This window comes from Dermacentor silvarum, chromosome 1 (assembly GCF_013339745.2).
Source record: "Dermacentor silvarum isolate Dsil-2018 chromosome 1, BIME_Dsil_1.4, whole genome shotgun sequence".
Lineage (NCBI taxonomy): Eukaryota > Metazoa > Arthropoda > Arachnida > Ixodida > Ixodidae > Dermacentor > Dermacentor silvarum.
This window is the reverse complement of record NC_051154.1, coordinates 364,431,566-364,455,605: the sequence shown is the minus strand read 5'-3', so window position 1 is coordinate 364,455,605 and position 24,040 is coordinate 364,431,566. Positions and strand designations below refer to the sequence as shown.

The following is a 24,040-nucleotide window of genomic DNA, read 5'->3' as shown; positions in this document are numbered from 1 at the left end:
ACTCGAACTCAAGAACAGCCGTGAGAACCTCGGCGGCCCTCGTCTCTAGGAAAGCAGCTACGGTGGTCAACAAAATCTTCCAAGAAACGGGAGGAGATAACCTCACGTCCCCACACATCACATGGTTCCCGGCCCACATGGGCAACATTTCCGGACCTCCTGACTAATCCGAACGAGCGGGCACACCAAGTGGCGCGAGAACTTACATTCCGCGTCTGCGGTCCGCCCCCTCGCTTCAACCCAGCCTGGAGGGATTTAGACAACAAAGACCCGCTTGTATCATACCACGAAATCACTTCAAATCATAGGTTAGCACGAAGAATTTTTCTTCCTCCTCACCAAAACCTCAAAAAAGCACAGGCCGTCACTTACAGACAGTTGCAGACTAGCACATACATCACACAAACAACACTAAGCAGGATCAACCCTGACCTTCCTACTGCATGCCCACACTGCGGCCACGAATACAACTTAGAACACATGCTCTGGCTGTGCCCTGCCAACGCGGGCACGGACTTTCCTGACCAGTCCTCCTGGGACTCAGCGCTCAGAAGTACAGAGCTCATCGCTCAGCTCAAGGCTGTCCAGAGGGCCCGGGCCGTCGCCGAAGGACTGTCTACTGGCCCCGACCTGGGTGGAGCCACCGGATCGATTGGCGGGGCCTCCGGCCCCGCTTTAATTCTTTCTCCTCAGGACCTCAATAAAGTTCGTACTCACTCACTCACTGCCGACCGGAATAAGAGCACGTGTATGCAGTTACAAACAAACTTACCAGTGAATACTGCACATAAAACTCGCATTCGCAGAAATAATATTCATAGCAGGCAAAACCGTCTTATATATACAGCGTGTTTCAGCCAACAGTTAATTTTGTGCTGGCTTCAATGCATAAAGCGACGTTTTGTTAAGAAACTAACTGCAACGCCAATGCATTTCTCCGCAAAGTTCGGTAATTAATATCTCGAAACTGGTGTCATTCCGAGAATTCGGTCCAAGTGGATGCGCCTTGCGAACTCCACGGCTACAATTGGTAAATTGCAATATGGGCCATCAGGTAATTAGTTAGAAACCTAATTAGTGAATGTTTGTTAATTATTCGATTAGGCATTTCAAATACTTGTGTAAGTAATGTCCGCCTCTTCGAGTAGACCAGCTCATGAACTAGAATTTTGCTATCTGCCACAGGCAACCTTTAAGAACTTTTCAAAGTGTTCGCTGAAACACCCTGTATATATACGCAAGTGCTATTAATATACTGTACGACGCCGAATAGTGGTTTCCGTTTGAATGTAACGCATTCCAGCACCATTGAAGCCTCAAAGGTGAGTGACCGATGCAAGCTTCATTGTGAGGACTGGTATTCCTAATGATTGTGCTACCGGGAAGTCATGGCTGTTGCGCAGAGGTGCAATTCCTGAGAGAATTAAAGCACGGGTGTTAATAAGTTCTGCTTAACTAGTTCCCAGCTGTCATTCAATATAACCGCTCCCGTTTGGGGGCAGCCTGTATACCTGCTAACTTCATTCAGGCTAAGAATACTTTTTTGACAGTCTCACCATGTTTGCAACCCATTAAAATTGGGTGTTCCATGTGGTACCACACAACTATATTCAACGAACGCAACAGATCTGCACATATCTCTACGTGTATGTGAGGTATTACATCGTTTATAATATACAAGCTGCTGAGTTCAGCGGTCATATATTTGGGAATGGCATTACATATATGTATGAAATATAGGATAAGCGTAACATGTTTTTCTTGGAAATCAGACCCCAAAATAATTTACAGCTATTTTGTTTACACCCCTAGAAAAGAGCCGAAGAACGCAGCCACATGCTTTTCTCTGTTGGGTTTACGTGGCAAAACCACGATATGATTATGAGGTATAGTTTTCACCACCCGGGCTTCTTTAACGCGCACCTAAATAGCAGCACACGAGTGTGTTTCCATTTCGCTCTCGTCGAATTCCGCGACCTGGATTGAACCCGCGAGTTTAGCAGCCCAACGCCGTATCTACTATATATAGCCACTAATTAGGCTACCGCGCCCGTTTTCTTTCCTTTTTTTTTTTGAAGTATTGACAGGAAAAAAAATTCCACGCACGGCTTATGTGGCCAAAGATGAGCATATAGAATGACTAACTGAAACTGTTTTCGGCGCTCGTGGTGCTACCGTAATAATTGAACCCGTACCAATTACTCCGCATCCTGTTGGGCGACGAAGGCGGATACTTGAATGGAATGTTGCGCTGCAGTTTACTCTTTTTTTATCCATAACAATGCTTCCCGTAAATCTGAGTACAAGGCGCCTGATGGCGCAGATATGCTGTATACTTGTTTCAAGCAGCAAGCAGAAAGGATACATGTGTTTCTCCGTCTGTTTTTCCAAAGACCTACTGATGGAAAAGCTATATGCGCAACAATACACATGAGAGACACATGCTGCTTGAAGAACGACAAAAAAATTCGTTTTCCAAGGAACCATACAATAACATAGTAGAATGAAAGCCGACACTGCGGCTGCAATGCACGCGCATCACAGAGCGGCATTAATAAATAAAATAAATAAGAGAAAGCAAGGAATTCTTAAGGCATAAATACGTGTTATATGCAATTATGAACACCATTTGAGCGGTCTGAACGCAAATATCAGCGCGCGAATTAGTACGAATGACCCTGCCGAACTGTATCGCCAGCAGTTTCCAACGGCGCAACCTTGATGCGGCCCAATCCACTTTGATAGCAGCGCCGCCACAGTATTTTTCCACATCGGGCGCCTCATGGCGAAGCATGTGCCCCCCAGCCGCTCGTCCCACTCGACCGTATTCTAGTACACTACCTAAATATAAGTACACGGGTGTTTTCGCATTTCACCCCCCCATCGAACTGCGGCCTCCGTGGCCGTTATGATTACATTTCACAACGGCTAGGTAATTCTCGCAAGGTTGTCATCTCACTATGCTGAACTAATACTTCGTTGCAGTCCTTTCCGCGTGGTATCGGCATGAAATGAAACGAGAACCGCGGAGCGCGTGCCCGGAGCATAGCTGAAGGTATACAGTGCGCGCCGTCGGCCAGTCATCACCATTTAGAGGCGCGCACATCGTTTGACCGCACTGTGCGAAAATACGCACCCTATACACAGCGATATTTCGCTTCAGTTTTCTGTGATCTGTTTTTTTTTCGTTTTCAAACTAAAGGAGAACCGAAACCCAAAAATATCGCAGTACAGGGCGCTCATCATCGCACTGTGCAGTCAAATCTAATGTGTATGCCTCTAAATAATGATGACTGGTTGGCTGACGGCGCGGACTTTTGGCCGCGAGATCGAGCAGAATCGCCGCCTCGCAGGCACTGGCTGGAGCACGGATAGTGTCGATTGCATCGCACGTCGTCTGCTATGCGCTACGTGTTTGAATGTACGTGTACGGCGTGAATATCTTTAAAGGTCGTTTCTTCCGTGGTTGTAGCACGGTCGCAAATGCTCGTCTGCATTTTTCTGCGCTATCGTCTTAGTGTCGTAGTAAGATCAGTGCCTGCCCGTGCCGAGCGCGCAATGTGCCACTGTCGCGCCCTCCGCTCGCCACAATCAAATTTTATTATCGCTTCGTTTTTCGAGTGCATCACATTTTTTATAACAAATTAAGTGGTAGCAGCAAGACAGCGCTGCGCTTAGTGAGATGTCGCTATATGTCGCAATATCTGTGATACCTCGAAACTTGAATGGGATGGCGTGAACATCACTCAGCAGTGAAAGAAAATAGTAGGCATTCACTCATATCATATTACGTCATACTCTGTCTTTTACGGTAACTACATTGTGATCATTGCGACAATTGCATGGCTCACATTTTCTGTAAGCGACCAGAGGTGTTCTATTAATGTGGTTCTGATACCACTACGGTTAATTCATTTTACCTAGCAATTAAGACCCAGGCTTTTGTACTTTGTACGTCATAGAACTTAGTTAAAGGCGACTATTACAATTTCCTTTTGCACTTCATTGTGGCATTGTTATTTTGACGCAAGACAGTGGCCATTCAATTATTAGCCGAAATAAAACAACCTAACGATTCTAGCTCCTCAAGTAATTACAGCTTTGTCGCATCGCAGTAGTGCGTGCAACAGTGCAAGGGCGATAAAAATATTCTTGTCTGAAGCAACCTGATGATCCTACTAACGTACTGTCATTCATAGTGGCCTAGCTTGCTTAATTGAACTCATTACCTCCCTATTAAAAATTCATATGCCCCATAACTCTCATGTCCAATAATCTTATATGAAACAGAAAAACCCGTTTTTCTTATGTCATATGATGTTATTGGACATAGGAGTTACGGGGAATACGGGGCATTTTCAGTAGGGCTGTTTGCATTTTACAGCCAATAAAAAAATCAACAAAAAAACAACAAAACAGACGAATGCGTAGAGTCGGTGATGTAGAGTGTTAACTTGCTACTACACTTTCGTTGTACAGAAATACTGACGTTTTAGAAAATTAAATTACAGGCTTTTACGCGCCAAAAGCACGATTTCACTATGAGGCACGCGGTAGTGAGGGACTGCCAATTAATTTTAAACACCCGTGTACTTAGATATAGGTGCACGTTAAAGAACCCCGGGTGGTCCAAATTTCCGGAGTCCCCCACTACGGCGTGCCTCATAATCAGATCGTGGTTTTGGCACATAAAACCCCATAATTTTTCCGATTAATTTTGAGAACCTGGGGTTTCATAACATCCTCCAAATGCACACTACATGGACGTTTTTGTATTTCACACACATCGAAATGCGGCCGCCGCAGCCGGGATTTGATACCGCGCCCTTGAACTTAGTAGCGCAATGCCTTAGCCACTATAAGCCACCACGGCAGTTCACACACAAACCTTTTTTAAACCAGTACGAAATTCCCAGAGAATGCGGATATTATTACCTTCCGCAGTAAACCGAATAGGCGGAACGCAAGTAAACCTTACACAAAAAGCCCCCAGAAAGTGCTGAAACAGACTGTGACGGATTGCCACTTCCAATGAATGACAGTTCGTTCTTGATTCAAGTAAATAGAAGCGTTCATGCTGGGCATATCACGCGAAAATGCAGCATTGGACGGCAAAACAAGATCAAATCTCAGCAGTCAGCGCGTTTATTACCAGAAAACAAGGCTATATCGTTCCGAGCGGAAAGCCACCGTGTACATTTCTATATCAGCGCCGTCGAGCGTCCATTCACACTAACGCGGCGGCGGTGCTGCCACCTGTAGATCGATCTCGCGGCGAATACCTTCAGTTATGCTTCGTGCACGTGCTGTGCTGTTCGCGTTTCATTTGGCGTCGATAGTACAGCGAAGGATTGGAAGCGCCGTCCAAGCCCGATTCTCACCACTCAAGATTATGACGAATTGTAGTGTCATTGTACAATACGACATTTTTATTGTTTATAGCCAGTGTTGCCAGGTTTGGCTATATATAGCCCAACTGGGCTACGGGAAAAACATTTTGGCGTCGACTTGGACGAGTTGGCTATGTGGCTATATTTGGGCTACTGAAAATCTGTGACTTGGCTTTGTTTGGGCTATAATTGGCCCCACAATCCACGCTCCAGAGGTGTCTCTGATCGGGTAGAAGCCAATCTCGAAGTCTATGTTTTAGCTGGCTCAGCCGGCCACGTGGCTGTGCGTGCGCGAAATGACCCCCCACCCGCCTTCCCTTCCCTCTCTGGGTCGTTGTCTGCGCCAGTGGCTTTGATCTTTGATGCACTTAAACATACACCCTGCTTGACTGTTAGGCGCCCGATCCCCTGGCATCGGGATGAACCTGGGAGTAGTGGGCTTTTCACAGTACACTGTACTAACATGGCTATGCTCAGGAAGGGAGAGCAATAACATAGGGTCGGGGCCTTCGGGCGATTGTGGCGCCGACATGAAAGAAGGGAAGCACGGGTGGATGACAAGCCCCAGTGTGTTCATGGCCATGTCTTCCGGGTGAAGTATCGCGCCGGGCACAGCTTTTGATCTACTCCACGTTTCTGGTGCGAATCTTTACTGCCATTTTCCTTTTCCTGCTAGATAAATTTTTCTTCGTGCTTACATTCGAGATTCATTTCGATAGGTTGGACGTAAGATTGGATCCTCCTCAGAGAGGGGAATCCAAACATGAGAAAGTGGGCCAAGTATGCGAGACCGTATAAAAAAAAATAGGAGCAAGACCCGAAGCCAAAGGTGGGTTCTGGCGAGTTTACTTCTAGATGGTGTGCCCGTAACGTCACAGATGCAGATACTCATTCTGCTAATATCGAAACAAGTTTGCCACGATGACATCAGTGCACCACGTCACATGAACTTCACCCACCGTGTTAGCTTAGCTTGTGAGGTGTCGTGATGCTGGCTCGAGGACGCGGGTTTGATTCCCAGCCACGGCGGACGCATTTCAATCAAGGCGAAGTGCAGGAACATCCGCGTACTTAGATTTGTGTTTACGTTAAAGGACCCGAGGTGGCCAAAATTAATCCGGAGTCCCCCTCTGCATCATGCCTCCCAATCATATCGTGGTTTTCGCACGTAAAACCCCAGCAATTATTAGAGAGTTTTAGAATAGGGGCCTCAAACGTTTTGGGGCCCCAAAGAAATAGCGTCGAAGCCACTGCACATGCTCAAGACGCCAACTGTGTTTTGGTTTTGCGTCGGGCACGCTACTTCATCGATTTAGCGGGAGCCCCAAAAGCTGCCACAAAAGCTTTCGTCAACAATCATGGCCGCGCCCATCCGAGTGACGGCTCTAACCTAGCACAAAACTGGGCTCGATTCGTGGTAACGTGTTGAGTTCGTACGCTAGAAGTGATTGCGGTTATCGTTTTCTCTCAACTAACATGTGTAATGAAGATTGATTCATACACGCCGCTGATTCCGAATTCAGTTGTCGATTTCATGGCTCGTAGGCCTAACACGGATTGACTTGGCTGGGTGAAGGTACGTAAAGTTGGTTACTGAAAACTAAGCGCAACAAGTTGCATGCTACTAATAGAATAAGTTCTAAATTGTAATTAAACACGAAAACACGAAAGTCTAAATTCTCTTGTCATAAAATTACACAATTATTTTATTATTTATAACAGCTTTTCTTTGACGCCGTAGTGACGCTACAAGCTCAATACGCTATCCGCAAACACAAAACGCCTGTTCCAAAACTCTTCACTCCTGCATGCCCCAACGCTAACACCCGCAAAACTCTTTGGGTTCCCAAACTTTAGGGTCCCCTATTCTAAAACATTATTAGCCATCAACATGGTTTGCTTTTTGAAACTAACCGGTTTTCACAGCATTACCACTGTTATCAATTTGTTGTTTACCTTTGCTCTTTGTGTGCCGTCGCGGCTTTTACTATTTCGAGCGAGTAGTTCGGGACGTGCTCGTCGCTGAAAACCACTGCGCGTTTCTTAGACTGGTGTGCCCTTTTGCGAAGTAATCTTTTAAAGCTTCGCTTACACCGATTAAGATAGTGAGTGGCATCTGTTATCTGTCCCTTTTCTTAACGCATGTTCTTGGCGTGCTAGAGACCTAAGATGGCGGCCAGGTTGATGTAAATGGACACTATATAGGTAGTGTGTGTTAGAGCACTGCACGGGTCGATTTTTTCAGCCCGAGCCCGGCCCGGGCCCGTTTTTACGTTGGGCGGCCCGCCCGAGCCCGATCAAAACATTTATGGTGAGACCCGGGCCCGGCCCGGGCCCGGAAATAATCTACGTTACCCGCCCGGCCCGGCCCGCCACCCCTCTACCTTAGGCCCGAGCCCGGCCCGAGCCCGGCTCGAAACTGGCCCGAACCCGGCCCGAGACCAAAAAATACATGTTTTTCAGAGTTGAGACGCCCGAGAATAACTCGCTGCACGTTACATGCACACCACCAGAAAGCCCGAGCCCGGCCGGGGCCCGGGTCAAAAAGCACACGCCATGCCCGAGCCCGGCCCGAGCACGTGAAAAATCTGCTCTACCCTGCCCGGCCCTGCCCACGGGGCGGGCCGGCCCCGGGCTTTCGGGTAAGCCCGAGCCCATGCAGTGCTCTAGTGTGTGTCCCAGATAATCCGGGCCAAGCTAATTGAAAAAAAAATCCACAAAACAAGATACAACGATGAGACAACGCTAGATATCATAGCACGAAATACTTGTTATAGCTCATAAAAAAAGAAGCCGTGAGCACGTCGCCGTCGCAGATCGCTGAATTTCTACGCCGTAGGCAGATCGATGATGCTGAACATTATTTTGCGTTCACGATAGCTAAAAAGCAGAGTTCGTAGTTAATATTACCGTAAATAAGTAAAAATAATAACTTAGTACTATCTGTCATAAAATAAAAGCACTGATTTCGCCCTCTGCAGCGATTCGCTGGAACTTAAGAGCTTCCGGGGCCAACCCAAAAGTGTTCTGTGCAAGCATGATGTCGCTGTTGATATCGAGGGCCGACCGTCACGGCGGCACGGAGAGTTTGTTACGACGGGTTGTGCAAAAAAGGATTGCCGTAGTCGAATGTGAAAACCTATACACAAATAAAACTGCAAATAAAAATGCCTATATTTGGCTACGAATTATTTTGCACTTTTTTCTGTTTGGCTACATTTGGGCTACAACTTTTCTAGCTTTTCGCTACGCCGCCTCGTCGGACCTGGCCCCAACACTGTTTATAGCCCACTCCCCCGTGATTTTTATTTGACCCCGAGAGTATTTTTAGTAACAGGAAATAAAAATAGGTTCCACGAAAAGAGAGGAGCAATGCAGAATTGTTGACATTAAAACACTTCGTTAGCATGACAGCGTCCTATATAGGCAGCGTTATCACTATTTTGCACGAGCCGCCGTCATTTTCCTAGCCTTGACGCTCTTAGGTTGCGCTGGGAGATATTAGCGCGTCAGCTGCAACGAAAGCGTTGCGACTGCTATATCCCGCCGAGCCATCCGTGTCAGGCAGCGGCAGCTCAGGCAGATATCGCGAAGCGATTAGCGCGGCGGGCCTGATGGAGCAAAACATTCAGCGCGAGCAGAGGTCTGGCAACAGTAACGAACCTTCTGAGAGCGCATGCCGAATAGGTGACCCGTAAAATAGCGAGGGATTGTGGGATGCGCCGTCTGCTAGCTGCTTCCGGTTCGAATTAGCGCATTCGCCGCAACGGTTTCGCCGTTGAATTTCATTGATGCGCTTGCAGTCCGTTCTTTCTGGGGTTTTACGTGCCAAAACCAGTTCTGGTTATGATGCACGCCGTAGTGGAGGGCTCCGGATTAATTTTGACCACCTGGGGTTCTTTAACATGCCCCACAACGCAAGCACACGGGCGTTTTCGCATTTTGCCTCCATCGTAATGCGGCCCCGGCGGCCGGGATTCGATCCCGCGAGCTCGTGCTCAGCAGCGCAACGCCTTAGCTGACTGAGCCACTTGCGCTTGCAGTCCGGCTTTGTCCCACTCGAAGATTACCCGGTTGCAGGTGCCTAGCAAAACCATCGTCGGCTACTGCCTTGCAGCAACCCTTGCTGAGTTAGCTGTGCACAAACATCACAGGAATGGTTGCCACTTCCAAAACTGTGACAAGGCAGAGACCATCCGTGAACAAAAAGAAAATGAACGTACAGTGACACTTATCAGGAGGCGATTAGCTGTGCAAGGGCCGACACGGAATGATTCCCCATGATATTTCTTTCTCTAACATTGACTCAGGCAACCAGAACTATGTCAGTACTCACATGCACATATAGCGGTATTATGAAACGAGGTTTTACGGCGCGAATTTAAGCGGGACACAGCGAGATACATCCATAATACTCGTACCCAACTAGCCCTCCTTAGCCATTGCAGCACAGATAGAGATAATGCGCAGACGTAATAGGACGGCGATACGGCCATTATTGAAAAAAAAAATCGAGAACGTCTAACTACGTACCACTTCAAATAAACCTAGAGTTTCGACCGAGAAATGCCGTTGACAGCGCGCAAAGTTGTCATTTTCAGCGCTAGCTGCGCCGTTATACCGACGATATCGGTTTCTAGCTACGATCACAGAACAGCATGCACCGCTGTAGCCATCGCCTCAGCACCCGATTTTCTAAGTAATGATTCTGTGCGCTTGATAATTTATCGGATAACGATAACTTTTTCACTTGCCTGACTGACCCGCAGGAAGAGCAGTCAGTGACGGTGCGTCCAAGCAACGGCAAGTGTCGTAGAGCTAAACCTAGCAGAAACAAAAAAGGTCGCCGAAACGAAAACCAGAGTTCATTTATGAATAAAAGCGCATCCTTCCCTTTCTTGGCTCGTTATCCCAGAGTGAAATGAAACCTAGAAATCATCTGCAAGAATGATACGACATTGCTGGTCAACAAAGCGGACGGAAAGCTTCGCACGACTGAAAGTTGAAACCGCGTAGAAAAACACGTGCGCCGGGCATGCCGCCGCGTCGTCCGTCGAACCGGAAGCTGCTAGTAGACGGCGCGTCCCACAATTCCCTGCGATTGCTCGTTTTACGGGTCACCTATTGCAGCATTCCACTGCCTATACTCGCGGACAACTTTCTGTGGCAATGAAGGGAAAGCTACGGAGGCAGAGCGCGCACAAGTGAGAGCGCTTCTGAAAAGAGTCCCGCGTTTTAATCCACGTTGGTTTAAGCAGGGCAAGACAAAACAAACAACTCATTAGCAACAGTTAAATGAGACAGAACACACCAATGAGAGTAAAAGTTTACTTGTTGCGGCTTTTCCCTTCCGCGCCTGGGCAAACGCGAAACCGCCGCACGTGGAAGCTGCAAGGTCGATTCACATAGGTCGCGAAGCTTCGGGCGAAAAGCGGTTCAGAACGAATTGTCACCGACATCAACAAGGGTGGTTATGGGAGCAGCGATTGAAGCGCGACTATGTTTGGAGGGAACAAACATTGGGAAAGAAAAAAAGCGTTTTATAAATAAAGAGACACAGTCAGATTCATTCAACGAATATAAAGTTCCTAATCAATTTTATATACAGATGGCGAGAAAAGAAAAGGCAGTTCTGTTTTACTTGATCATTATCAATAAGTACCTTTGTTCAGCACCCACCGTATAAGAGCGCTCACCGATAGCGGCGGGCGTTGTAGCCGCTATCACTTGCAATGCAATGCAGCTCTTGAAGTGTGCAGAAAGGCGCGCTCGTAAAGCTAACCTGTTACAATACGCCCCCCCCCCCCTCACATGTGTTGTTTTGCTTGCCGAAGTTTGTCTGAATTTGGTGACGCGGGTAGGATCATTGTTTCTCAACTTATTCAGTCAAAAGCAGTAAGTTGCAACCGCCAGATAAGTGTTTAATTTAGTTGTTTTCGTGCGACAGCGCTGGTCGACGGGCTTGGCGTCCGATGAAAGGACGAGCATTCTACGACCAAAGCGTTCGTCGGCCTCCAAAGAAAGTATGTTCTGTGCAGGGATGCGATTTCGACACCCGTACGGCTGACCTTTTCCTGCATTGCTTTCTGCGCTGAAAGCTCGGAACGCGCATCAAGTCGTATGGCGGGGAATTTGAATATACAGCTATAGTAGCAGGCCTCCGAAAACAAATTTCGCACCTTTGAGAAGAAAATGACGTCAGTTCTGTTTTTAACGAATATGACGTCACATTATTTTTCTTCCGCCGGAAGTGTTCCCTCCACACACAGATGGCGCTAAGCCCCATGAACCACCGATGAACCGCCATGTTTTAACGTATGCGCTTCTATTAAGCTTCGCTACCAGGTATATCTACCTTGGAAGCTGCGTCGATTCAGCGTCTCTTCCGAGCAACCAAAAGCACTGAAATGCTGCCGGGCTACTTGGCGCGGTAGCAGATCTGCAGCATCCACGCGCCCGTAGCTTTCACTTCATTGCCACAGAAAGTTGTCCACGAGTATAGAACCTCGGCGCTGGGGTCACGTAGTGTCGAGACTCACGCAGCGCGCTATCTGGCTTGCCTAATTGTTTTCATTTGATGATTAGCTCCCCTACAGCTGTCTCAGTTTCGCGCCAGGAGCCTCTGCCTGCCGCGTGTACTGCTCGGCAGGATCACGAAATAGCGGCACCTTGTGAAGTAACACTGATAACGTCACGGTTGGCGCGCAGTGACCCATGGCGCTAGCCGCGACGTAATGTGGCCGAGCTACCGCTAAGCCTTGCTCGCCATACAGCAGTGACTCACGCAGAACTCACAATAGCGCGGCGCGTCGGGCAGAACGAACGGATATACCGGCGTCTACTATATATGGAACCAACATGAGCAGGTCTTGAGCCCGGGCCAGCCCAAGCGCCGATGAGTTAGCGGCGCAATGATGCAATTCGGTTAGCGCTCGCAGGGGTCCGTTATTTTTGCTCACGACAGTTAATATACGTATATACTGGCGTACTAATTTGTCTCAATGAAGGGAAAGCTACGGCGGCAAAGTACGCACAAGTGAGTGGGATTCACATTTTCATCCGTGTTAGATTAAGCTGTGTAAGAGAAAACCAACACCTTATAAACAAAACAAACACGACGAGCCCCAAAGTTCACTAATTTTGCGGCTTTTTCCTTCCGCATCAGGGAAAAAGCTATACGGTCCACGTGGAAGCAGCGTCGATTCAGCCACGGTTGCGAGAAACCAAAAGAGCAGCCAAACGCTGGGGTACAACTTGGCGTGGTAACACATATGCAGAAGCTACGCCCTTCTACAGCTGTCCCTTCACTGCCACAGAAAGCTGCCAGCAAGTGTGGGCAGGACATCCGCGTTGAGAGCGGTGCACATGCGCGGCGGAGCGTCACGTACCGCCGTGAGGCCGACCATTGATTAAGAGCCATGCGCTCTCCTCTTTCATATCATAAATGGTGCAGCTGCAAGTAGGCCACACTCCCGCGTCGTTACAGCGGTGCACCAAAGGACGAGTCGCAAGGTATCACCCGGTGTTGAATACGACGTGCAGCACATCGACCATTTTCTGCCAGAAAACACACGGTAATAAGACAGCTGCCATGTTCAAGGTGCCTGCTAAATGCTGCATCGCCAGACAGTATTTTGTGGCTGCTACTGGTCGCAAGCATTACGATTCAAACCGGCCAGGAACGCACACAAATCAACTTCTTTGCATTGCAGTGCATCGATTCAGTTCGCTAGACAGAAGTGTGGCCAACTGTACCACCAACAACGTCGTAGAACTTTATAACTAGTTCCCAGTCGGAAGGGCCACCATACCAACTGGCCCTACGACGAATCGCGTGGGTCTGACGTACTACAAGTGCTTCCCGCTCTGTCCTTTGTGTCCCTTCATTGTCAGCATACACATATCTTCTCTGCTTGAAATGCACGAGTGGAGACCTTTAAAAGCATTGCTTGTGCGGCGGAGTAGCTTTTGTTTCCAATAAATTTGCAATCGTCCGCTTTAACTGCAAGGCGTCCCAGTCCAAAAGGAAATCGTGGTGTTTAACGCCACCGGAGGAACATACGGGATGTGAGTGATGTAGAGGTGAGCTGGGAACAAGTGCGCCCACATGAGGTTCCTGTAACGCGTGTTTGAATTGAAGCACATATTCGCATTGATATTCCAGCCCAATGGCTGCTGAGCTGTCTGATGATAGGGGGTTCTCGATTTTCGTGTCATGTCCCCGCTTGTGCGCGCACCGTACGAAATGAAAAGTAGTTCATTTCATATCAATATGGCCATAATTGAACTCTACTGAATTGGGCAGCCAAACATTGGCGTCGTGTCGGCCTAGTGTGACCGGGAGTTTAGGTCAGTCTGTCGGCTATTGCGTCCACGTGCTAAGCCTAACATGCGCCGAGTGATGACTCTGGCCCAACCTCAGCGTGGACGTACGCAACAGATGACAAACGTGCACTACAACTTCGGAAGCGTATTCAGGCCTATCTCAAACGCGAATAAACATATATGCATGTGTAGTTGCTGCGAAAATTTCTTTGTTGGTGCGATGTTCTCGCTCAGTGACCGATCTCGCGACGACTGGTAAGACGACGGTCGGCAGAGTAGTTTCGTCGTTGGAACGAATGTCTTCCCAGTACGACTGTCGCGACGACGTAGCAGTCGGGCTAGTATGACGATATCTATGTCAGGACCACGATAAGCTGACCACTCAGTCAATGGCTTTTTATCAGTGTCGGCCTATAATGTGACCGCGCCTTAACGGAACGCCGTAAGCCGTGAGCTACCTAGAGTGTTACAAGGCCACTATCACGGCAACAACAGACGTACTACAACACAAAATGGAACACTTCTTAAAGCAAGCATTGTAAGATGGCGTCAGGAACAAGAAAAAAAAATTCCTTCACTAACCGTCTCTGTCGGAAACAAGGCCGTTCACGAGAGCCGACAGCGCTATTGGTAGTCTATGGTACAGTGATGAGGACAGTGAGGGTGAACACGGTGAACACGAGAGCGCGTGACCGTATGACCGACGGCACTGTCAGCGCTGCGTAACGGCAATCGCTGGAAGCATTGACCATGCGCAGTACACGTTTGGCGAGTATGTCTTTTTGCCGCGCGCATCACGTCACTGGAGAGGCTCGTGAGCCTTGTGAGCTGATGCTTTCGGCATTTTAAGTTTGCCCCTTCTTCAAAAATCGGTGCTTCAAAAGAACAGGACAGATAACAAAAGCCGGCAGATCCCACGCTTCGTGGGAATCTATGTTACGCGAAGCAGTGTGAGGGGAGCCTACCAAGTTAACGAAACGACCATGATAGCACCAAGACGTAGGCGGCCAGATAGATAGATACTCACAAAGTGGCAAATATTCGCGAAGAAATGCTTCGCATTGAAAAACGTACATAGCTATGGGGGCGTGTCCATTTACTAGTGGCACGAGCACCGAGTGACACTCTTGTTTATTGCGCAGCAACTTCCGGTTAGGGACCGACATACGGTTTGTTACAGAGGTGGGACGAAATTAAAAATAAATCAGAAAAATAAAAACAGGCAGAAATCGATGGTTCCACTCGTACTTATGGTTGATGATAGATATGAGATTAGAGCACAGGTTTAGTATAGTAAAGAGCCTATTAAGTGTGAGCAATACTTAGAAACAATTAAGGGAAGTCAAATTGCTGTACACCAAAGCACACAATCGTACACTTTAGATACCCACCGCATCCGTAATGGTTTGGCTCCATGTGCGTGGCGGTTTTCCGCCAGTTCCGTTCGCTCTCTTTTCCGAACTCGGTTTCCCTGCGCGTTCCGTTCGTCGTGAAAGTAGACGACGAGGACGCCAGGCCAAGGGTTGTGTACCATCGTGTTTCCAACGAGGAGGGCGCCGGGCCTAATGTAGTGTTGTGTAGTTTACATCGTTTACATCAAGGATTCACCATTATTCTCTGTGTCTGTGTCGTACTTCACTTTAATAACACAAAGGTAACACAAGGAAAACATGAAGTTAACCCAAACAATACACCAGGGTATACCAACGCCGAGGTGCGAGTGCCAATAGCAGACACCTAAGTCAAGGATTAGGGTCGTTTCTCGTTTTGTTTTTGTCTTCAGACTTGTTCCGCATGCAATGCCGAATACAAAAAGCCGAGCATCCTTTGCAGACGTTCAATGTGCCGCCTAATGCTATAGTGGCTAGAGTTCCCCCATGATCAAAGAAGCTCTGTGTTGACCTTTCACTTACAGTTTATTCACAGCGATATATCGGCTCTTCGATGAATAGGCTCCTCAAGACTGTGAATCGAATAATTCAGATATATAAGCATAAAGGTCGCATTCGTGATGCGCTCCATGCACCCCGTCCTATAGGGCTATCACAGATGGCGAAGATGCATGCATAATGACAGCTGCTGTCGAGAACCATTTTTTGCCTGCCGCAGCAGTTCACGATAGTTGGATTTATTAAACTTGAAAAACACCTCGGAAATATCAGCCCCAATACTTTGCTTACCATTTAATCAATCACCAGAAACTCGAACCGTTACAGGTGACTGGAACAAAGCTATTATCTTGATTATCTTTAAATCAGGTGACCGCTCGAACCTTGCCAATTACCGCCCAATGTCCCGAACAATCATCCCCTCAAAATAACTAGAACACATCATAGCCTCAAGGCTAACGAAACAGATGGAAGCAATTAATATTTTTACCCATTTCAACATGGTTTCCGAAAGCACTTGTCGTGTGATTCCGAACTCGCCGAATTCACCCACGACTTTCGGCTTATCATGGACAGGAACCTGCAAATCGACGCCATTTTCTTAGATTATTGAAAAGCTTTTGACAAGGTGCCTCACAAGCTCTTACTGCAAAAACTCTCTAGGTTTGGAAATTGCAATACCTTACTCCGATGGATTGAACAATTCCTAACCGGACGCACGTAATACACTTCTACAAACAATCACCGCTCACCTCTTACCGATGTGACTTCGGACGTCCTTCAGGGCGCCTGTCTGTCCTCTTTAATATTTCTAATCCATGTGAACGACTTGCCTACGAGCATACTTTGTAAAGTAGGACTTTTCGCAGACGACTGCGTAGTTTACAATCCTGTAAGCTCCTATGATGACGTTCTTTGCGTCCAGCCTGATCTGGATGCCATCTCGTCAAGGTGCGAAAAATGACACATGCCTCTTAACTTATCCAAATGCAAATCGATGTATTTTACCCGAAAGTACAGTCCTTTCCAGTCCACTTATGGCATTAGCTCTGCCAACATCAGCACCAATTAATCTTACAAATATCTGGGTCTTATTTTGACGTCATCGCCTCTCTTGGGTAACAAATATCGAAACCAGACGTCGCAAAGCTGCGCGCTCACTCGAGCATCCACAAATAAATTTAAAACAGGCATCTCCAGAAGTAAACAAGTTAGCATACATGACATTTATCTGTCCATCCACAACTCTAATTTGCGTCCGCTGTCTCGCATCTATTATAAGATTACCTAGCCAGATCGTTGGAATCCTCTTAGAAACGAGCCACCCGCTTCCTCACTTCACAATATTCACGGTACACTAGTGCCACTTCCTTGAAGCAAGCAATTGGTCTGCCAACACTGAAGTCACGCCGCATCATGTCACCGTCTTCGTTTGCTGAAATCCTTCTTTTAAAATCCACGCTCAAGGCACCACCTTCTTAATCCACCATTGCGAACTTTCTCTAGCATAAGTCACAGCTCTGCTATCCCTTTCAGCCCTGGATTTTCTATTTCTTGCATATATGTTTTTGCTTTGCATATTTTACACCACAAGGACTCCAGAAACATGCCCGAGCAAAAAATAAGTCATGTGTGTTATTATTTGCCGATTTACAGTCATGTCGTCAAAACCGCACATCAGGGCTCAGTGGTTGCGAAACACAGTGAAAAGCTAATTTATTCAGAGGTGGAAAACACAATCATTGCAAACACAAACTTCACTTATTGTTCATGTGGAAGCCTCTGAAGCAGTTCCGAGCCTTGGCAAGACACAGGTGCACGTTACATTTTTCGCACATGATACGGGTTTGTCCTATGCATCCCTCAAGCTTGCAACGCTGTTCCCTGCTGTCGGTACGAAGAGGCCAGTGTGCCACCTGATCAAACCTGCCGTCTTGTACAGGCCTATTTTCAGCATATCTTGCTTTTTTCGAAGTCACCAGAGGGGAGAGTGACGGCCTTCCTCGCTTTTGCACCTTTGGCCGGCTGTCGGCTCGTGCAAGTGCTTCGTAATATTGAGGGTGAAGTCCAGTAAGTCGAGTTGCTTGCCAGGCATCAGTCCTCGTGCAGCTGCATCACTTCTATGCTCCAGCCGTGCGTTCACAACTGAGGCATTGATAACGTGAAATATCTGGCTCAGGCTGCTCAAACTCATCACCGCTGTCTGAAGATCCGTCGATTTCTCACTCCACATCAGACAAGTTTCCATTATCAAGTTCACGGAAAATTGCATCCGTGCATTCTTCCAGATGCCTGGAACGCAAGTTCTGGCGAGAATAGAATGAATCTGTCGGTATACACGGTGTAGCGCCCACCGACACCGCAACGTTGGGCGTTTTGGTCGGCGCTCTCAGCCGGTGCCTTGGCGCCGGCTGTCAAAGAAGTGAAAAATAAGGAAGCGGAGCGCGTGCTCGAGGCGGAAGTTCGGCACGCGCAGTATCGTTCCAGAAGCTTGCCACGCTGGTCGTCGCAGTCGCCGCTCGGCTCGCCGCCTTCGCCCTTCTGAGTAGGAACGACGGCACGGTTCGTACAGCCGCCGTCGCGTCCCTCTTACATTAGAAAACCGGGAGAACGCGCCTTCCACCGAGCGACACGCTGCCATGGCCACCTGGCCGGAGCCACAGTTTGACCCGCCACTGCCACCGTTCTCGTCCCGCTGCGTCGGCGTCTGGTTCGCCCAATTCAAGGCTGCTCTGGAGCTTAGCCACATCTGGATCCAGGAGTTCAAGCATGCGGTACTCCTCGACGTCCTGCCGCTTGCTCTCCAGCTCCACCTCGGCATTCCATCGCCCATACGACGAATTGCAGCAGTCCATCCTGAACTTCTACGGCGCTGCCTATTACCCTCTTCCAGTGGCTGACCGCACGGTGAGCGAATCACTGCCTGAGTTCCCACCGCCAGCGCTACCCGCATCTCGTCCTGTGCCCGTCAGCCACCATCAGACAAGCCTTCCTCCCTCGACTTGTCCGATACCGTCTCGTCGACCACCCGATGCGCTACCGCTCCCGTCCCCGGCCTCCGGCTCTCTCCAGGGGTGTCTTTCGTGCGAGTACGCGCACAATGTCCTCGACACGACCATGATACCAGCCACGTCATCGCCCTCACAACTCTCTTGCAACGGTATAGGCGTGCCTGAAAAAAAAGAAAAAAAAAACACCGAAGGAAATCGGACGCAATGGCAAGCCGACAACCACAAAGCCCTGCTGTCGTCAAAACCGCACACGGAAAAAAACATCTTCTTACAAGTAATATCACCATGCAATGACGCTTATTCAAGTACATGCGTTCTCTGAAATCTGTTTAGAAACTATAAAAAAACCGTAACGTAAACTACGCAGGGGTTATTCAATTATAAAAGAAAAAAAGTACACGTACCTGACGGCGCGTCTGCCATGATGATGATGATGATGATGTCCTCAGCACACGGCTCGTACCCACTTCGGTGGATTGGCCAAGATTTGAGCATCTGAACTTTTAGATATGCATTCTGAAACTACAGTTAATGTGCATTTTAGTAATCAGAACAACAGACAGATTAATTTTCATAACTGCATAATTTATAATACTAATGCCATAAATTAAAACTGAAATATCCATGTTTGTTGTCATTTCTTCTTCCTCGTTCGACACGGCTCCGTAGAGTCACGTGACTAACCATGGCGATGTCACTAGCACTTTCATTAGTACGATGCGGGAAAAATACAAGCAGTTTCGGTTCTTTTTTCATGCTGAAAATTCCGATTCTAAATCATGTCATTTGACGATGCCAGGAGTGAAAGGGATAGCACGTTTACTCGGCTGCTCATCTGCCATGAACACTTCCTTCTTTCCTGATGCAATCATTCTCTAGAATACGGTCCCAGACCACTTCGTTACCTGTACTGACCGCAAAAGATTTCGTGAGTACCTAACAAATCACATTCCCTTCCATAGACCCCCATAGGACATCATGTTACCTTTATGAAGCACATCGTGTCACGCGTTATAGACTGTAGGACGGATGGACAGATTGCCAAATGGCAGAGCCTCATTCAGTTTGTGTCGTGCGTGCAGCTCTCTCGGAGGTTAAATCGAATACTCCATTCGAGAAAAATGGGAGGTCAAATAACGGAAAACTAGAAGGCGATGAGGAGAAGAAAAGAAACATTCGATGGCGAGTCCGCGACAGTAACGATACCGGCGAGTACCCGGCGCTAAATGAAGACTAATTAGCTTTATATTAGCAGACGAAAGCGGCTTGCATTGCCAACAACAAAAGGTCTGTTTGGTATTTGCTTCACTGCCAAAAATTTTCGTTATTATACGGAGGGTTTCCGTCACTATACGGAGGAACTGCATGTAAAAATATGGAAAATATGTTATTTTCAAAATTAAGGTAAAAGCTTCGATTAAAATACGGAAAGTGCGTCCCGTTTTAAGTTTTACGGACATTTCGCGCTTAATAATACAGTGGCTACACTGTGCTGCACGAAACAGAAATAATTCCGTATTTTTGTTACGCGAATATCTGTATTTTTGCAAGGAAAACTATACAAGCTGTCTGAATGAGTGCTTAATTGCACTCAAAAAGTTTCGTCTATCGATATTTCATTGAACACGCAAAATGTACTCATCATGATGATAGGCGCACAGTGTGAGATCTAGCCTTCGACCAAAAGCTGCAATAACAGATGATATATATATATATATATATATATATATATATATATATATTTACGCATCCTCTATTCTGGTCGCAGCTAGCCGCACATACGGGCCTTGTGACACTGATCATATGCGCAAATATATGCTTGTGTCTACAATGTTTTCACATTATTTGGTGTCAGCACTTTGCAGTTTATAATACAGCATATCTGTTGAAGTAAACGAAGAGCCGGTGGGCATACGTGCCAATGTCAACAAACTTGCGCCGCTCAGGTGGTGGTGCACTGGGAATGACATTGGTTGCTCTAGTCAAAAGATTGTGTGCACTATAAATCGGTACCAAAACGCACGGACAGGTATAATGACCGCAATTATGTTTACATTGAGCAACAAATGGTCTTGAAGAGAACTCGTGGCCTATAGATCCAAGTAGTACGGCTAGATTCAATTTTCGAAGGCGAGAAACAATTAACCCAAGAGAGAAAGAGATTTACTGAATTGTAAAATAGTTCGTTGCAATCACCCCATAATATTTGCAGAATATCTCGTCTCTGTCAATTCTTGCGGTAAGATGTAATCGCCAGCATTTGGCGCTTCATCTTGAAACAAGATCGGCCAGAGAGCACGTTCTTGTACGGCAGAATAAAAATCGCGAACATGTCATTTCATATATTTAATTCATTTATTTATTTCGGAAATTGCCGAAGAACCGCTCTACGCCTTAGTATTGCTGCGCTTGTGGTACACAAAGAACAGATAACAAAACAACACAAACAGAAAACCTGAAAGAAGAATGGTAGAAAATGCAACAAAAATGAATCAAATCAAAGACACAAGCCAGATAATGAGCAAATACAAGAGCTGAAAATATCAAGGTCATAACGGAAGGTATTGTGTTGTGTTACAAGACGTGCACCGATATGTGTCCAAAAGACGGGAAGGTGATTGAAAACGAGGGACCTAGTACTGTGTGTACTGTCAAAAACAAAAAAGGAAGAAATACAAAAAAAGAAAAACACCCTGTGCCGAGTTGGCGTAACGATTCAACCTTTATTGCTTTTTTGACCAAATATGCAACACCATTTCTTCCATAAGCTTTATTCTAGCCTTGGAAAAAAGTTATGACACAACTCATTATTTAATCGTTCATTACATGCACCAACCAGCCCAATTTATCACTCTACTAGAGCATATTGACGCATTGCTGGGCACTGCATTGCAACACTGGCGTTTGCTATCCCTAGTAGCAAACCGAACGGTTGCCTGCTTGACCTCCCTGCCTTTACTCTCCTTGCTTTCTTTATCTCTTTGTACAAAATGTACTACCTTATTGGAGAGAAAGCGCAGTCCTCTTTCTGAGTTCAATTATTTTACTGTTCTAGGAACTATAGTATAAATGTCAAACCGAAACCGATTTTGTTTTGGTCTCCGTGCTCACAGAGTGCGACACGAGGTGGCACCGGGTGCTGCGCTCAGGGGGGGTGGGGGCAGATCCCTGAGGCCACCAGTGAAGACAAATACGGACCCAGAGAGGCACCAAGGTTCAAGAAACGTAGAGTCTGTAGCAGAAGAAATAGACGTAAGCACCAGTGCCAAGGCAATTCAGACATAGGGTATATAAACATGCAAGGTGGCTGGAATAGGCTAAGTGATAGGAAATAGACGCGCAGCTAAGGCAGGAGGCGCTGATAGTATATGGGTTTGTGAAGAAACATCTTAGGGACATGGAGCAGCCACCCTGTAATCCTGACTATGCATGGGAATATTTCATTAGAAGAGGGGCAGCAGAAATGAGGTGGAATTGGGGCATTCATTCATAACAGTATAAGTTGGGAAATGCTCAAACACCAATATAAGGAACATTTATTGCTGAAAGGCAAAGTGGCAAGGAAGCAGACACTCCTTAGCAAATTCCAAAAAGGAAAACAAGAAAATTGTAGAATTCATAGCAACTGACATTAATGAGCTAAGAGGAGGTTGCGAGGTAACTAGACTAGGATAATTGAACGCGCACATAGAAGATATGGGTGAGCGCACAGACTCAACAGGCAACGTGCTGCTAGATATGTGTGAAAGGCATGACTTAGTTGTATGTAACAGTACTGAGAAGTGTGAAGGGCACATAACATGGGAGGTAGGGAGCCTACAGTCGACGATAGATTATGCACTAATGTCACATAGGATGCATGATAGGCTGAAGGTAATGAACATAGATGAATATGGCTCCAGAAGTCTAGGTAGTGATCACAAACGTATTGAGCTAAGCTTTAAAAGAGAAATGAAATTAGGCTGGAGGCAAGAGGAACAACCAGATGGGATATTTTACTCGGAAAAGAAGCTGTAAATAGCAACCCAGCAAATTGAGGAAGTAATTTCAGAGGATACAAAAACAGAATGGACATATGCAAATTTAAGAGGGCTATTTGAGCTAGAGATTGCTAAGGTACGAGTCAGGCCCAAAGGGAACAGAAGACGTAAACTCAAAAGCTGGCGGGATGAGGAGGTTAAGAAGGTCATACAGGTCAGGAAGCATCCAGGGAACACAGATATTCAAAGCAGAAGGGTGAACCAGAAGCTGATATAGATAGAAAATGGGATAACGTCTTAAACTGTAGAAGGGAAGCATCCAATTTGATCAATGAGAAGATGAGAAGAAAGGGGACCAATGGTTGTCAGAAGTAAACAAAAATGATAGAAAAGCAGTGAAGAAATTTTCTAAGCATCTCAACTCCTTGCATAATAATACTAGCTGGAGCAGAGGTTTATAGTTACAGCTCAAGGTGTTCGGCTAGAAGGAGATGAAGCAATGGAACATGCAACAGTTATGACAGAAAAGTTTAAAGAACAAAGAAATGTTGCATGTACTTTATCAGACGAGGATAGATCCATTAGTCCAGCGGCTCCACTTGAACAACGAGAGTGGGAAGGGGCAGAGAAGAGGGTTCCTAGTATCACGTCGACAGGTCCAGATGGCATCCCAAATGTGTTAGTAAAGAGATTGGGCCCAAAATCTAAGCGCACATTAAAAGAGGTAGTGAGAAAACGATATTCAACGGTAAAGCCCCCGATGGGTGCAGACTAAGAAAGATGACCATGATATGTAAGGGAAAGGGGGACAAAGCTGACGTAACTACCGTCCCATAACAGTGACGTCAGTGATTTACAGGGTGGTGATGCATATTATGAAGGACAGACTGCAGGCATGAGTGGAGGGCGAAGGGGTGCTGGGGGAACTACAAACTGGGTTCTGGAAACAAAATAGGTTAGAGCACAATCTGTTCTCATTGACGCAGTGTATCGAAATAGCAGAAAATGAGCAAAGGCTCCTATGGCTGGCATTTCTAGATATGAAGGGAGCCTATGACAGTGGAATTCAAGAGGACATGTCGGATATACTGGACACACTATATGTGGAAAATGGAGTAACTAATCTTTTAAAAGATATGAGTGGGCTTGGTGGAACCACCCAGATAACTATTATTTACTTCGTGTTCTTCGTACAGGTCCAACTGGCGTTATGTGGATGAAGCACCGGTTCCTTCTCTGTCTCGGCAAAGGCGACGGCGTCAACGGCGTCGCTCACACGACAAATCATTCTTAATGTACTGGGCCTATCACCAGCATTGATACCGATATGCTCACGTCACTTGGATTCCCTGCCGGCTGAGTCACACTTGGATCGCTCATTTGGCTCACCAGCCATCTCTGGAACATCGGTGGACCAGCATAAAAGGAAGCCGTGCAGCCATGCG

General features: G+C 46.9%; 1 protein-coding gene across 1 annotated transcript in view; it reads right to left on the bottom strand.

Moving 5' to 3' along the window:
• Positions 1-14,470, bottom strand: part of LOC119454015 (uncharacterized) — a 35,253-nt gene extending 20,783 nt beyond the window's left edge. Inside the window, exon 1 of the mRNA XM_037716034.2 lies at positions 14,298-14,470. The gene's annotated coding sequence lies outside the window, so the exon portion shown is untranslated. The remainder of the gene's footprint in view (positions 1-14,297) is intronic.
• Positions 14,471-24,040: the final 9,570 nt, after the last annotated feature.